The sequence below is a fragment of the Corvus hawaiiensis genome, chromosome 8 (genome assembly GCF_020740725.1).
Source record: "Corvus hawaiiensis isolate bCorHaw1 chromosome 8, bCorHaw1.pri.cur, whole genome shotgun sequence".
Classification (NCBI taxonomy): domain Eukaryota; kingdom Metazoa; phylum Chordata; class Aves; order Passeriformes; family Corvidae; genus Corvus; species Corvus hawaiiensis.
In genome coordinates this window covers 17,535,709-17,548,135 of record NC_063220.1, presented here as the reverse complement: position 1 = coordinate 17,548,135, position 12,427 = coordinate 17,535,709, and the positions used below count along the sequence as shown (strand labels likewise).

Below are 12,427 nucleotides of genomic sequence, written 5' to 3'. Positions count from 1 at the left end.
CTCTCTCTCCCCGCCCCCTATTCCTTTTCCGTTCTCTTTCCTTCTCTTCTGTCCTTTCCAGCCGTCTTTAGTAGGGTAACTCCTTTTTATTTTTATTTTTTCATTACCAATAAACGGTTCTCAGATACAATGTTTGTCTCGTTTGGCCTCATTTCGTTCCTGACCATCCATTTTTGAAAGAACTCCTTACAGCTTCCCTCAGTGGAACGCGACGGAAGTGAAAACTGAAACAGAAACTTGCACAGGGAATGACTTGTCACGTTTTGAAAAGCTGATTATAAAGGAAAAGTTCGCTCTTCAGGAAGCCAAAACGCTGCAAAACAATTCAGTTTGTTATGCAAATATTAAAACCAAAACAATTATTTTAAAATATCTACAACAGAAGAACAGGAACATAGAAATAAAAGGCCAGAGGGATGATCTTACTTAAGTTCCCTGCAAATTGAAAGTGCCCACATGTGTGAGATGTTTGTTCAGAAATTCCAAAGGCTGTTTTGCTGTGCACACCCACACCAGTTTCTCATCCATGCTGGAAAATGTAGTGCAGTTCCAGCTGCTCTGCAAGCAAACCAAACACCTGTGAGGTGACAGAAACAAAATCAGTATTACAGTGTGGTACCAGAAGAACACAGGAATAGTTAAAGACAGCTCCAGTATACAGGACTGCTGCAATATGAAATAAATTATTTTCAAAGTTATTCTGCAGGCTGCCAGTTCTTGAAAAGATGTGGCTGAGAAATGAAGTGCTCAGTACAAAGAGTCTGAAATGTTTCTGCACAGGTAGCATGACAAGCATATTAAAGTGTGAGAGAGCTCAGGCTTATTTCCTGTATGGAGGAGAGAAAAGGAAAACAATACCAACAAATTTGTGAGAATAATTAAAGAGTATTGGGAAAAGCCTTGGAGATACACGGTTTTCTTGTTTTAAGGGAAGATACAACCCCAAAACTCACATCACTCTCTTACTGTTTGTCAGTACTTTGATTCTGGACTTCAAAGGGAAGCTTGCATTCCTGCTATCCCACTGCTAGCAAGAGCAAAAATACCCACCAAGTGTATCTAGCCTCTAGTGCAGAGCTGCGGTTGAGAATTACAAGGGATGTGGGAACAATCACAAAACAATGTACAGTCAGTGTTTTCTGAACAGCTTTTCAGTGGTTTTAGTTGAAATTCCCTTCCAAACAGAAAGTAAGATTTTTAAAGCTTTTGGAGTGCTAGAGAGCCCTTTCCCATCACTTTACACAGTGGTCTCTCACTCCCCCAATATACCAGCAACTGTGACAAAGTGCAATTTATTTTCAACCTAGTAGGGAATCAGCAAAAAATGCCTGTGACCAAAGGGATGCTGGAAAAATAGGTCCTGAACAAATACAGGAGAGGAGTAAGTGACGAGAAACAATGGCAGGAGGAAGCCAAAGGCACAGACCTTGGAGAGACAGCACTGAGCATCCCACACCCCAGGGGCAAGCAGGACACAGAGGTCACTGACCCTGCCTCCCATACATCTTCCCACAGTGATGTCCATATGACTGGCTCTCTGTAGGACAGGATAGATCTGCCTGTATATGTGTCATTGGGATATGAACAAGAAACTGATGATACAGAAGTACCCAGTTTCATTTCCTGCATGTTTATCCTACAGTCAGTAATGGGATTGATACATTCTCCAGATTATCAATACCTGAAAATTTATGTTTCTTGGTCTTTTCCTAGTCCTTCCTTAAAACTACATGAAGATGCCTCTCCAGACTTATCTCTGGGAACGTTTTATGATACTCCTCAAATCACTGTGAAGCACAGTGAGGCCCCTGGCATGCCACTCTCCATCCCTGCTGGGGCTGGCTGTGCCCTGGCACCTGGCTCTGCCGGGTGGGGACCACGGCTGTCACTGCAGCTCATGGGAAGGATGGCTGTGATCTGGGCTATCTCAAAGGGTCTTGAAGTTCAAGGTCTGTCTCTAACATATGAGGCAACACCTATTCCTGTACTTTGAGGGGGCAGGGGGGCAACTAACTTCATACCAGTGTCCCCTCATTTATCCAAGAATGAACAGTGATCACTAAATTCAGTATTTTTAAACCTCCCAATCACATCTCTTCAAGACTTAAATTCCTTTAAACTTGTTAAAACTTTAAACAACCACGCTGGGCAGTGGGCACTGTTGTTGGGGCTGGGGGTGGCAGGCAGGGGCTGCCCGGCCGCTCGCGGGGCCGAGGCGCTGCCGGCTGTCCTTGCCGGTCCCCGCGGGCAGGTGGCAGCCCGTGTCCGCGCAGTCCCACGCGTGTCCCCTCCTGCCGTCCCCCGGCGAGCCCCGGGCTGGCTCAGCGAGGACAGCGCGCCTGCCAGAGCTCCCTCCCCCGCCGCCTCCCCCGGCTCCTTCCCAGCCCTCCGGCTGTCAGGACCGCGGGGATGAGTTGCTCCCACGGGAAACGAGCTCGAACACGAAGCAAGCCGCAGACGGGCTTGTCATGCGCAGGAAGCCTTTCTCTGGCAGAGCTGAGCCTGTCATTGTGCTGAGACAGTGCCAGCTCTGAATTTGCATGGGATCCCTTAAGTCATGTCCCACAAGAGTTAAAATGACACCTAGGATGACATAAAAACTCTGTGGCAGCTTTTGTGACGCTCCTCGGGTTTGGGAATGAGCACAGCCTGACTCCCTTCAACCAGCCCTAGGATCAAGCGGCTCAAGGAAGTCCCACGCTGCAACGCCAAACTCCACTGCAGCACAGCAGATCACTTGGCATCACTAGTTTTAAATTTAATACCACATGGAAAAACGGTGTCATACACATCCAGGCTGCAAACTGAGCTCTCTGAAATCTGGACTTGGCACTGTGACTGAAGTACGTGCTGCAATACCTGTGCCAACATGAATGTGCATTGCCTTAAAAATATTCACAAATAAATCAAATCCCTTGAGACTTAGATGTTCACTTTAATTCTTACTTACATAGCTGCTGAAATGCAATCAAAGGCAATGTTAGTTTAGCAGTGCCTGTGAAAGCCTAGGAAAGACAGGATGGCTGTCCTAAAGTTTGGCCCTCTGAAGGGTAGTCTTTGCATCACCATAATCAAGTGGAAAAGCAACTGGTAAAGCTGAGGGAGGAGAAAGAGTGGGTGGTAACAGTTTAGAGGCTTTCTGGAGGAATTGGCTTATGAATAATAACCTTAATTACTGCAACATGCTATTGTAAATGGTCTTGTCTTCTTTCTTTTCCAGGCTCATAAGTTAGCCTATCATTTTAAATAACTATACATTAAATGCAGTCTTGACTTCTGTTCTAGCTACAGAAATGTTTGGAACAACCACCTCAGGAAATTTGTTGCCAAGAGTTTTTTTAATCTTACAGAATCTATGGCTGTTGCTTCCATCAGAAAAACTGGAACAGCTATGAGTGCTTGAAAATGTATAATCCTGTACCAGGAGACATCAGACACAGGTTGCAAAGTACTCCATGTGTTGTACTTTTTTTGTTTGGTCTATTTATGCATCTTTGGGAAGCAGCAAGTCAGCAAAGACTTGTGCAAGGTACCCAGCTCCTTTACTGAGATGCCTTACCTGAGAAAGTACCTTCTTGTAGGAGCTTTATTCAGATCTCCCTGCAGCACTCAAAACACTGACAGCACTCTGACATCAGACACACTGGTATAAGGAACCCACAGAGTAGAGAGCAGTCCATAAAGATGCTGTAAGGAAAGCAATGAGCAACGTTACTCAATGGCACCCAAATCATAATAACAGGTTACATGGACAGGTTACTCACAGGCAGACTTTAGGGAGCCCAGGGCAAGCAGTTTGATGAACAGTTGCACTGAAAAGTGCTTCCAAGGGCTCCTGAGCTGTGGCCCCACTGCAAGGTCCCTGGGGCCAATGACTGCAGTTCAGTTACCTTTATCAGGTGACCCAGGGAATACACACTGTAGGGAGCAGCAACATGCCTAGAAAACTCATGGGATTATATGTCCTCTTATCACTGCTTGCCTTTACAACTGTAAGGCTATTAACCTGCTGTCAGTGCAACTTTTTAAGGTCTCTTCTTATTTGTAAGTGAGAACAGATGAGTAAACTAATGAGCTGGAGTATGGGGGCTGGAAACAAAAGATCTGTTATGCGTAAGTCAACAGTCTGAGACCAGCTCCATCTTCCCTCACCCGAAGACATTCCTACATAATCACAATAAAAGTGCACAGATCTTCCAGGAGATGCCGTTTTCAACATCCCCTAACTCATCCAACTAGAAACCAACCATCAACAGGACATGTGAAGACATTTCTCAAAAAGAAATATGGTTCTCCTACTTTTTTCTCTCAGCTGTGGATATATTTCAAAGGAAGATAGTAATGTATTGATTTTCTTCCTTAAATGCAGGAAATGGTTCTTCCAAATGTCACTAATTCGAATAAAATCAATACATTATGTTTGGACAGCAACCAGCTCCAGAAAATTTTAGCAAAGCAAGTGTCAGAATCTGTAAGTAGTTCAAAATAGGATTTCAAGTGCAATCCTGCTCTACTTGGTTTCAAGTTAGCTCTTAGGATTGAAGAGACAAGCTATTATCACTAGAAAGCAAGGAGATTTTTTCTTTTCTAGGCAGCATTCCACCTGAGGATCTAATAAGTCATCAGTTTGCTTTCACTACTTAACAAATCTGGTCAGACTTACAGAAAACTTTAGTACAAATAAGTCCACAGGGCCATGCATGACAGAGTCAAAAAGCAAAGCAGACTTTTAAGACCTAAAAATGCTAGGCACTCTTGGAGATAAAAGCACACTACAAGCACTCATGGAGATAAAAGCATTACTTAAAATGCAATGATGCCTACCTTTTTGGTGTCTTGACACACTATCAAACACAGAAGTGCAAGTTCTTCTTCCTTCTTCTGCTCTAACCTCACACTAATTGGTGCTGGAGATGTCAACAGTGACACGAGCTGTAGCAGAACTTGGCTGGGTTACCCTTCTCTGCTCTGGAGCAGAAAATTGCAGGTAAGTCCCTCACCTTCCAGAATGTAAGTCTGGGCTATTTGAGGACATCTCTTTCCTCATCACTCTCATTGAGCCTGTTCCACTATGTGTTCATTGCCAAGTAAGTTTGAGATGGATTCTCTCTGTTCCAGGGTGTCCTAAGTTAGCCATGTTAGTCATCTGGTGGGCCAAATGTCATGGGAAAGGCAGCCAAGGATCATCATTTGTGAACCCAACAGATGCACAGGGGCTCAGCACTGAGAACTTGTTGACACTGGCATCTACTGAGACATTAGGTTACCTAAATTTTTCTGTGGAACTAATTTGGGTTAGGTTGCAGGAATTAGCAAGAATAAAAAACATGCTGTGAAGACAGTGTTACACTGTAAAGCTTTTTACTTGGTTGCACTACACTGTCCTTTGGGATTTTTCTTTTGTATTATTCTTTTTTCCTAATAACGTGTCTGGGACTTTCTTCTTTGAAAACACAGTTCTTTTTATAATATCAAACAGGAAATTAAGTCTTCCAGCTAAGGTGAAACCCAGGAATTTTTCCTGTTGAACAATGGACTCCAGAGAGGGTTCCTATTTAGATAAGAAAGGGCTGGAAATTCCAACCACCTCAAAATAGATGAACGAAAGCTCCAAAAGCTACTGGTACTTTCTCATATTCATAAGGTTGTTTATGCCAGTCCTTTGCCCTGCCAGTCCTTTGCACTGAGGAAGGGTTAACTAAATGTTTTTGTCTTATCTCAGAGATGGAGACTCCAAAACTCCCCATATTGATATTTCACAACCTCTACTCTTCATATCAAAATGAACACTTAGTGTATTTCCAGCCCTGCCATACTCAGTACAACATGGAGAAGAGATTGTTCCCACCCTTTTAACAGCAGCCTTTTGCATATTTGAACATCATTGTCATGCATTTTGGCTCTCCTATTTTTTTTTTCTTGCACCTTTGGGTTACACAGCACCAGTTTGTCCAGCCTTTCTTTGAGAGGCATGTCTTGTTCACAATGACGAGCACACAAAAATGAAAGGAACATTGCTTTTCTCCTTTTTTGCATGATGATATTAGCATGATTAAGCTTGCTAATTCAGCTACTCTTGAATTTCCTTATGGTTGTCTAACTCTGGAACTTACTAATTAGTCTCCAAAGAGTGTACTTTTAGATGTATACATTCCTGTGTACATTGCAATCCAGAATTCAACAAGTAGGGACTTCTGACTTTCCCTCACAAGGCAGTAGGTATGCTTAGGGATATACAATGTCTAATCCAGGATTCTTTTTGAAAATCTTATGCTCAATTATTTCAGTCTAAGTCTGCTAAATCTCCTGTATTCACTGCCACTTCAGCAAAAGAAGCAGAAATTATGCAGTTGGTGCTTTAGTTCCACAAATACTTGGCAAAAATAGAGCATCTGAAATGAGTTTTCTTGGCTCATAACCAGGCATGCTTTGCAAGTGTGAAAGTATTTTACGCAGGACCAAGTCTGCTGTCACAACCAGACCTTGTCTTATTCTGGCTCTTTTTTCACATATCCTTTGTGAGAAGTCCCACGGAGCTGGGCTCTGTACAAAAATATTGGATATTCAATGCTTTGGATTTCATTTCCAGAGGAAATGTTGCTTTCATGAGGATGAAGTCTGTACTCACCTAGTTTAGAGAAATAATTTGAAAGAACTCTGTGTATCTGTTTCCTTTATTCTGCTGTCATGCTAAGGGTCTGCTGAGGAATTCTCTCTTTCCTGCCTCATCCTTACTGTAACAAGGCCACAAATATGCAGTTTTTTTCTTTAAATGGATGATTTTCTATTACCGTGTCAGGTCTTAAATACATTTCTTAACTTTCTATGGGATCATTAAATCACTGGAAATGTTAGGAGTTATCAGTTCAAAATTACAAGAAAAATACTTCAACATTTTATGCTATCCAGAGATTTTTAACCCCTGACCTTTGCCATCACAGTTTTGCTGCTTTACCCATCTTTTCTCTATTTAGTTACAAGATACAGCCAGACCAGTACCAGGAATTGTGGCCTGTCAAAAATTAGCTCTTTCCTGGAATTACTCTTTAAAGTTTAATTTCAACATACCTCTTATGATCTTTGTGACTGTGGTTCTTTCTGAATCATTGTGATGGCTTTCTGAATTATTATAATTAATCAACTCCTTCCCCGCTGTTGGGACATTGCAGGCAGACAAAGAAGGTGCTGACTTTTAAGATACAGCTCTTGGTGTGCCCTACCTCAGCTGCTGCCCCCACAGGCAGCCAACACACCGTGCTCCACCACACATCATTGCTTTGCAGCAGCAGCACACCAACGAGAGCTGTAGACAGTAACAGAGAATGAGACAGAAGAACAAATGAAATAAATACAAATATCTTTAAATTCAAAATTAAAGCTTTCTCTTGAATATCAGTAGCAAATTTCAACCTCCTAGGAAACAACCCCTGCCCTAAATTCACAAATTCAGGTACTCATTCAGAGAAGGTTTTAGGATGTGTGTAGATAGGACCTTCATTGAGAACACTGCTCAGTGCCAGAGGAAACTCTTTTTAAAATACCTTATTGCTAAAATAAGATCTGAAATTAAATTAGATAATTGTATATCAATTATACTAAATGCATTAAAGCAAGCAAGGCAAATAGGTGCTTCTGTCCCTAATTCAAAGGCATAACTTTATATGTAAGTATATAATGGGTTATGAGAACACATGCAATAATCTAGATGAACAAAACACTGAAGAACACTAAGAAACAGGCATTATGTGCTCTGAATCTCACATATCCATGTGTCCTGAGTGCCATTCATTACTGATGGGTTTCCTTTCACACCAGGGGTTGTTGATGTCATGGGTGTATATATCACACAACTAAGATCCTACAGGTGTAATTATTTTGTTCACTGTATCCATCACTACCCTGAAGAAGACCACCAGATGACAATGGTGAACCAGTTTATTACCAGTACAGCTTTGGATTCTAAATAATTTTTGGAGCTCAAGCCTAGGCAGGGATCTAATCATCCATTTGGATCTACATGACTTACCAGCTTGGAGGGAAGCTCTGTGACCCAAGCTGTGCACTGGCTCCTTTGGCACCTTTTCCTTCACAAGCAGTCAGACTTGCTGCATTCTTGATGCAGCAATAAGAAAAAGAAAAAGAAATATGGAAAATGTTTAAGAGAAAGCCCACTTGAATGCAAATAAAGTAAACAGCATGTGCCACAGCAACAGATAAATGTTTGGAAGAACACAATGCTAGAGGGCTGCCAGCGGTCACTTAGCTGAAACCACTCCAGGATCTGAGACATCAGTCACAATGTTTACCATAAGCCAAAACACAGCTCAGCTCAGCAAACCAGGCAAGCACTGAACACAACCAGCATCTAAAAAGTCATTCTGAGGCCTCTCAGGTTTGTTGCAGTTTGAGATATGGTGGTGTCTGACAGAAGTTCATCTCAGCAGCCTCTCTGCACTCCCACTAAGTTGCCAAAGCTCTACATTTGTAGCAGCATTTGAATATCCATATTAAAATACACCAAGCACTACTTGCAAATGCACTGTTATTGCAGACATCTAGATATTGCATATAAAGGAACAAATATGACATCATTTTAGTGGCCACAGTGGTACAGATGTTCAGAATATAAGCAACAGATGTCGAAATTTACTTTCTTCTTCTAAAAATCTGATTTTCTTTTTCCATCTGTGCATCTGTTACTTTTGGTTGTGCCAGATAACAAAAAGCTACTGGCACCTCCAGAATGAAAGCGACAAAGACAATGGTGCATCACAGATAAGAATACCTTCACTGGTACCACAACACCAACCTAATGCCTTCCTGCCTCCCCAGGGGATTAACAGCACTGGTGACAGCCAGGCAGACAGACAGCAGGTTTCTCTGTGGGTATTCAAAATTGCATTATCATAGGGCAGATACAGGATAGACTGTAGGGAGACAGCCCAAATAAATAAGAAGAACTGTATATACATGGTAGGAACCCAACCAGCAATCACAGCTGATTGCATATGGGATGCACACAGGCACCTGAGATGGAGCAGGAAAGCACCTGGCAAGAAACCAAGCTGAGAAGAAGATAGACATAGTAATATGGAGACTGCATGGGAAGAAAACCATAGGGAAATTATTTCTGTTTTTAAAAAACGTAACTGTAAATAAAAGGCAGAAGATAAGGGGCACTACTGAAGCACAAAACAGCAGGTCTTATGGCTGCCTGTATATTTGTTTGACATTTTTCTGCCTTGGCCTGACCAGTGTCAATATAAGGTGTTTCCCATGCCATTGCTGTAGGTAACACACCTAAACACAGCAAATTTTGGTTATGTAGCTACAATCTTGTAGCTTCCTTGTTGACAACTGGTCTAGGCCTATTAGAAGAATCCCTTGGAAATTAGTAGATTGAGTTTTCCTTACGTTTAGGTGGCTGACGTAACTCATTCATTTCTATAGAATTATTTTTTAATTTCAACCAGTGTAAGTTATACTGGAATTGCAACAGGATGATGTCTCCTTACCACAGGACTCAGACCAGACCTTCCAGACAGCTGGTCTGGAAGGCTGCCTGTCACAGAAACTTTCAGTTCCATCCATCTGTGGAAAGAATCAAAATAGAGAACTGAAGAAGAGTCGGGTTTTGATATGTGTAGGAAAAAGCCCAAACCAAGGGCCATGATGTGTTGCATTATGGTACATCACAGTAAAAGCACTTCCTGTTACCTAATAGGCAAGAAGAAAGGAAAAGGAACTATAATACGTACAGCTGATACTTAATGACATGTTGATCTGAAATAATTCCAGGACCTAAATTTAAATAGAAAGGTGTACTTGGCTTTTCCATTTATTAACTGGATAAATGTAAATAATCAGTTTTGCCATTTTCAAGTTAAAAAAATAAAACAACATAGATATTTTACTGTTTTTCAGAAAGCTAGACTGTTTCAACAGCCGCAGCCATACCACTTCAAGTGCAAGATAAAACTTTTGCATGACAAACAATGTGACAGTGACTCCACATAAGCTACATCTGCAAAAATTTGGTTTTCCTCCTTCACTGTTAAATGAAAATGTCAAAAAATAATAGCCAAACTGCATAAATGGCCACATACCTTTCTTCCCATCTATCACCTCCAATTCTTAAACTTCTTAAATCTCTTTTTTTGGGTTGTACTTTAATTTCTGTCATGGCCTCTAGCATCTCTAGTGTTGAGGACAGAAATACACCAGAATATCTCAACATTTTTGGTCAGCCTATTTCCAAAAGAAGAGTGGATCTGCTGCTATTGTGAAAAAAAAATGGTTTTGTTGCATGCACACAAACTGGGTGTGCAATGCACAGACTGTCAGTGTGGTGTTCCTTGAAAGCAGTGGAATTAGCAAGAATAGCTACTGTTCAGGCATGCTGCACTCCCTCAGTGAAGTGTTTGCATGCCTGGGGAGGACACCAGCACGGAACAGGTTGCCACTGCCAGAATATTTTGTGCAAGCCACTGCCAGCCACCTTCTTTCTCAGGTGCAACCTGAGAGCACAGAGGGACTGAGCCAAAGAATTGTTCTGGCAAGAGAAATAGCTTGTACCTGGGCACCTTGAGCTCCTCAGCCCCTCCAGTCTGATATTTGCCCATCCTTTTCTAGCTTGGAAACCACCATGTGCACTCCAGGATGACAGGCAAAGAGACAGTTCCCAGCTTTGTTCCCATAGCCTGCTAATATAATTCTGCAGCAAACAGGAAGAAAAACATTGGATGCTTTGCCTGGTCTTGAGGGCATCTGCTTCTCACCTGGCAGAGGTGCATTCTTGCCAAGGATCCTGTTCCGCACAGAAACTTTCCACTGATCATGCAAGACTGACCCCAGAAGCAGAGGGATTTTATCCATCTTTCCTTGAGGTTCTTCATGTTCTCTCCTCTGTCACAGGTACATTCTAGGACAGTGACAGGGATAGAAAACCTGCAGGCTTAGTAGAAGTGTATTTTCTTCCAAACCCACAGCTCTTCTGTCCTAATTAGCAGAAACGATGCCTTTCAGGACACATTGCTTCCAGCATTTGATTCCTGACATGGCATCCACCCTTACCAAGGGAAATAGCCCAGATTTCAAGCACCTTTGTGAAGAATTTCTAGATACTTGCTTTTCCACTGTGGCAAACCTAGGGTGTCTCTTTGCTCTCTTCCCTCAGGGAAAGGCAGTGACCCTCTGTGTCTGGAAATTTACATACACCACAATGCATCTCCCTAAAAACACTTCACAAAAAGAGCTTATTCCCAGTACTATTGTCCAGAGTGAGTTTACTGGGGAAGAAAAAATGGGCTGTTTCCACAGGTCATAACTGGTTTTTTTCCTGCATTCTTAATGCAGACCTCTTAATACTGCTTTACTAAGTAGGAACAACAAGGCTAATGCCAGTGAGAAGAAATAAAGACATATCCAGGATATGTCTGTGAAGCAGCTGAAGTTTATGGCATCAACTGAAACATGGACAGAGAAAACATGCTGGGATCAGAGATGGGGAGAATATGAGTTGAGTGAACAGCAAAAGATGCCTGGTTGTGTCATGTTTGTGTGTCTGTAGCTAACAGAGATTCTGTAGAAATGGATATGCCACTGCAGGAAGGGGAATCAGCAATACCCCTTGACTGGGACAATTCCAGAGTATGTAGACCTCTCTGCCATTCTGATGAACAGCTCCAGGATGCTCTGTGTTCTCATTTTCCAACAGTGAGTGCTCACCCATGAAGCAGCAGCACCAGACATGTTTGTTCTGCTTTCATCATTATTTCATGACAGGGGAAGATACGGGTCTCAGCCCAAGCTCCACCACTGCTCATCTGACCCAACTCATCTTCCTCTTCCTTAAAAGATGCAAGAACAATCTTCTGCCTCTGTCCCTTAAAAAAACAAACATCTGGTCAGTCTAACCAGAGCTAGCTAAGTCCCTCCATCTTCCTACTCCACCACTTCTCACTTCCTCTCCTGGAACAAGGTCTTAAAATTGTCTCTGTTCCACAGTGCTGGTGGTAAAGGCTCTTCCGCCCACTTCCACTTCATCTGACCAAAAAGGAAAAAGAACATGTCTCACACAGAATCAGTGTACGAAAATCTTGTGATCTGCCTCTTCCTCTGAAATGGCATGGCTTAGTGCCTGCAGTTTCCGGGAGTGTTTACATGGAAGTGGTTTGGTTTTGTCTGGCTGCTTATTTGTCATTTGCTTCCTCTGTCTGTTTTCTCCACTCTAGAGTCTCATCCTAAGCAAAAGTTTTATTGCAGTAGTGGGCAAATCCTTTTCTGGCCATTATAAAACTATGCACGTGCTGCAACCCCTTCCTCCCTAGCCCGGGCTCTCTTAAAGTCAGCTGCAAATACAAACATTAACACTGGGAGAAGGTGTCATCTCGATGATACGGGAAGTTATTATTTTGGCTTGATTTTG

General features: G+C 42.3%; 1 long non-coding RNA gene across 1 annotated transcript; it reads right to left on the bottom strand.

The window, feature by feature from the left end:
* Positions 1-8: 8 nt before the first annotated feature.
* LOC125329508 lies at positions 9-5,336 on the bottom strand. Its single transcript, XR_007205179.1, has 4 exons — positions 4,825-5,336; positions 3,560-3,687; positions 427-577; positions 9-313 (listed from the first exon to the last, which is right to left on the bottom strand). It is a non-coding gene; the product is annotated as an uncharacterized LOC125329508 (long non-coding RNA).
* Positions 5,337-12,427: the final 7,091 nt, after the last annotated feature.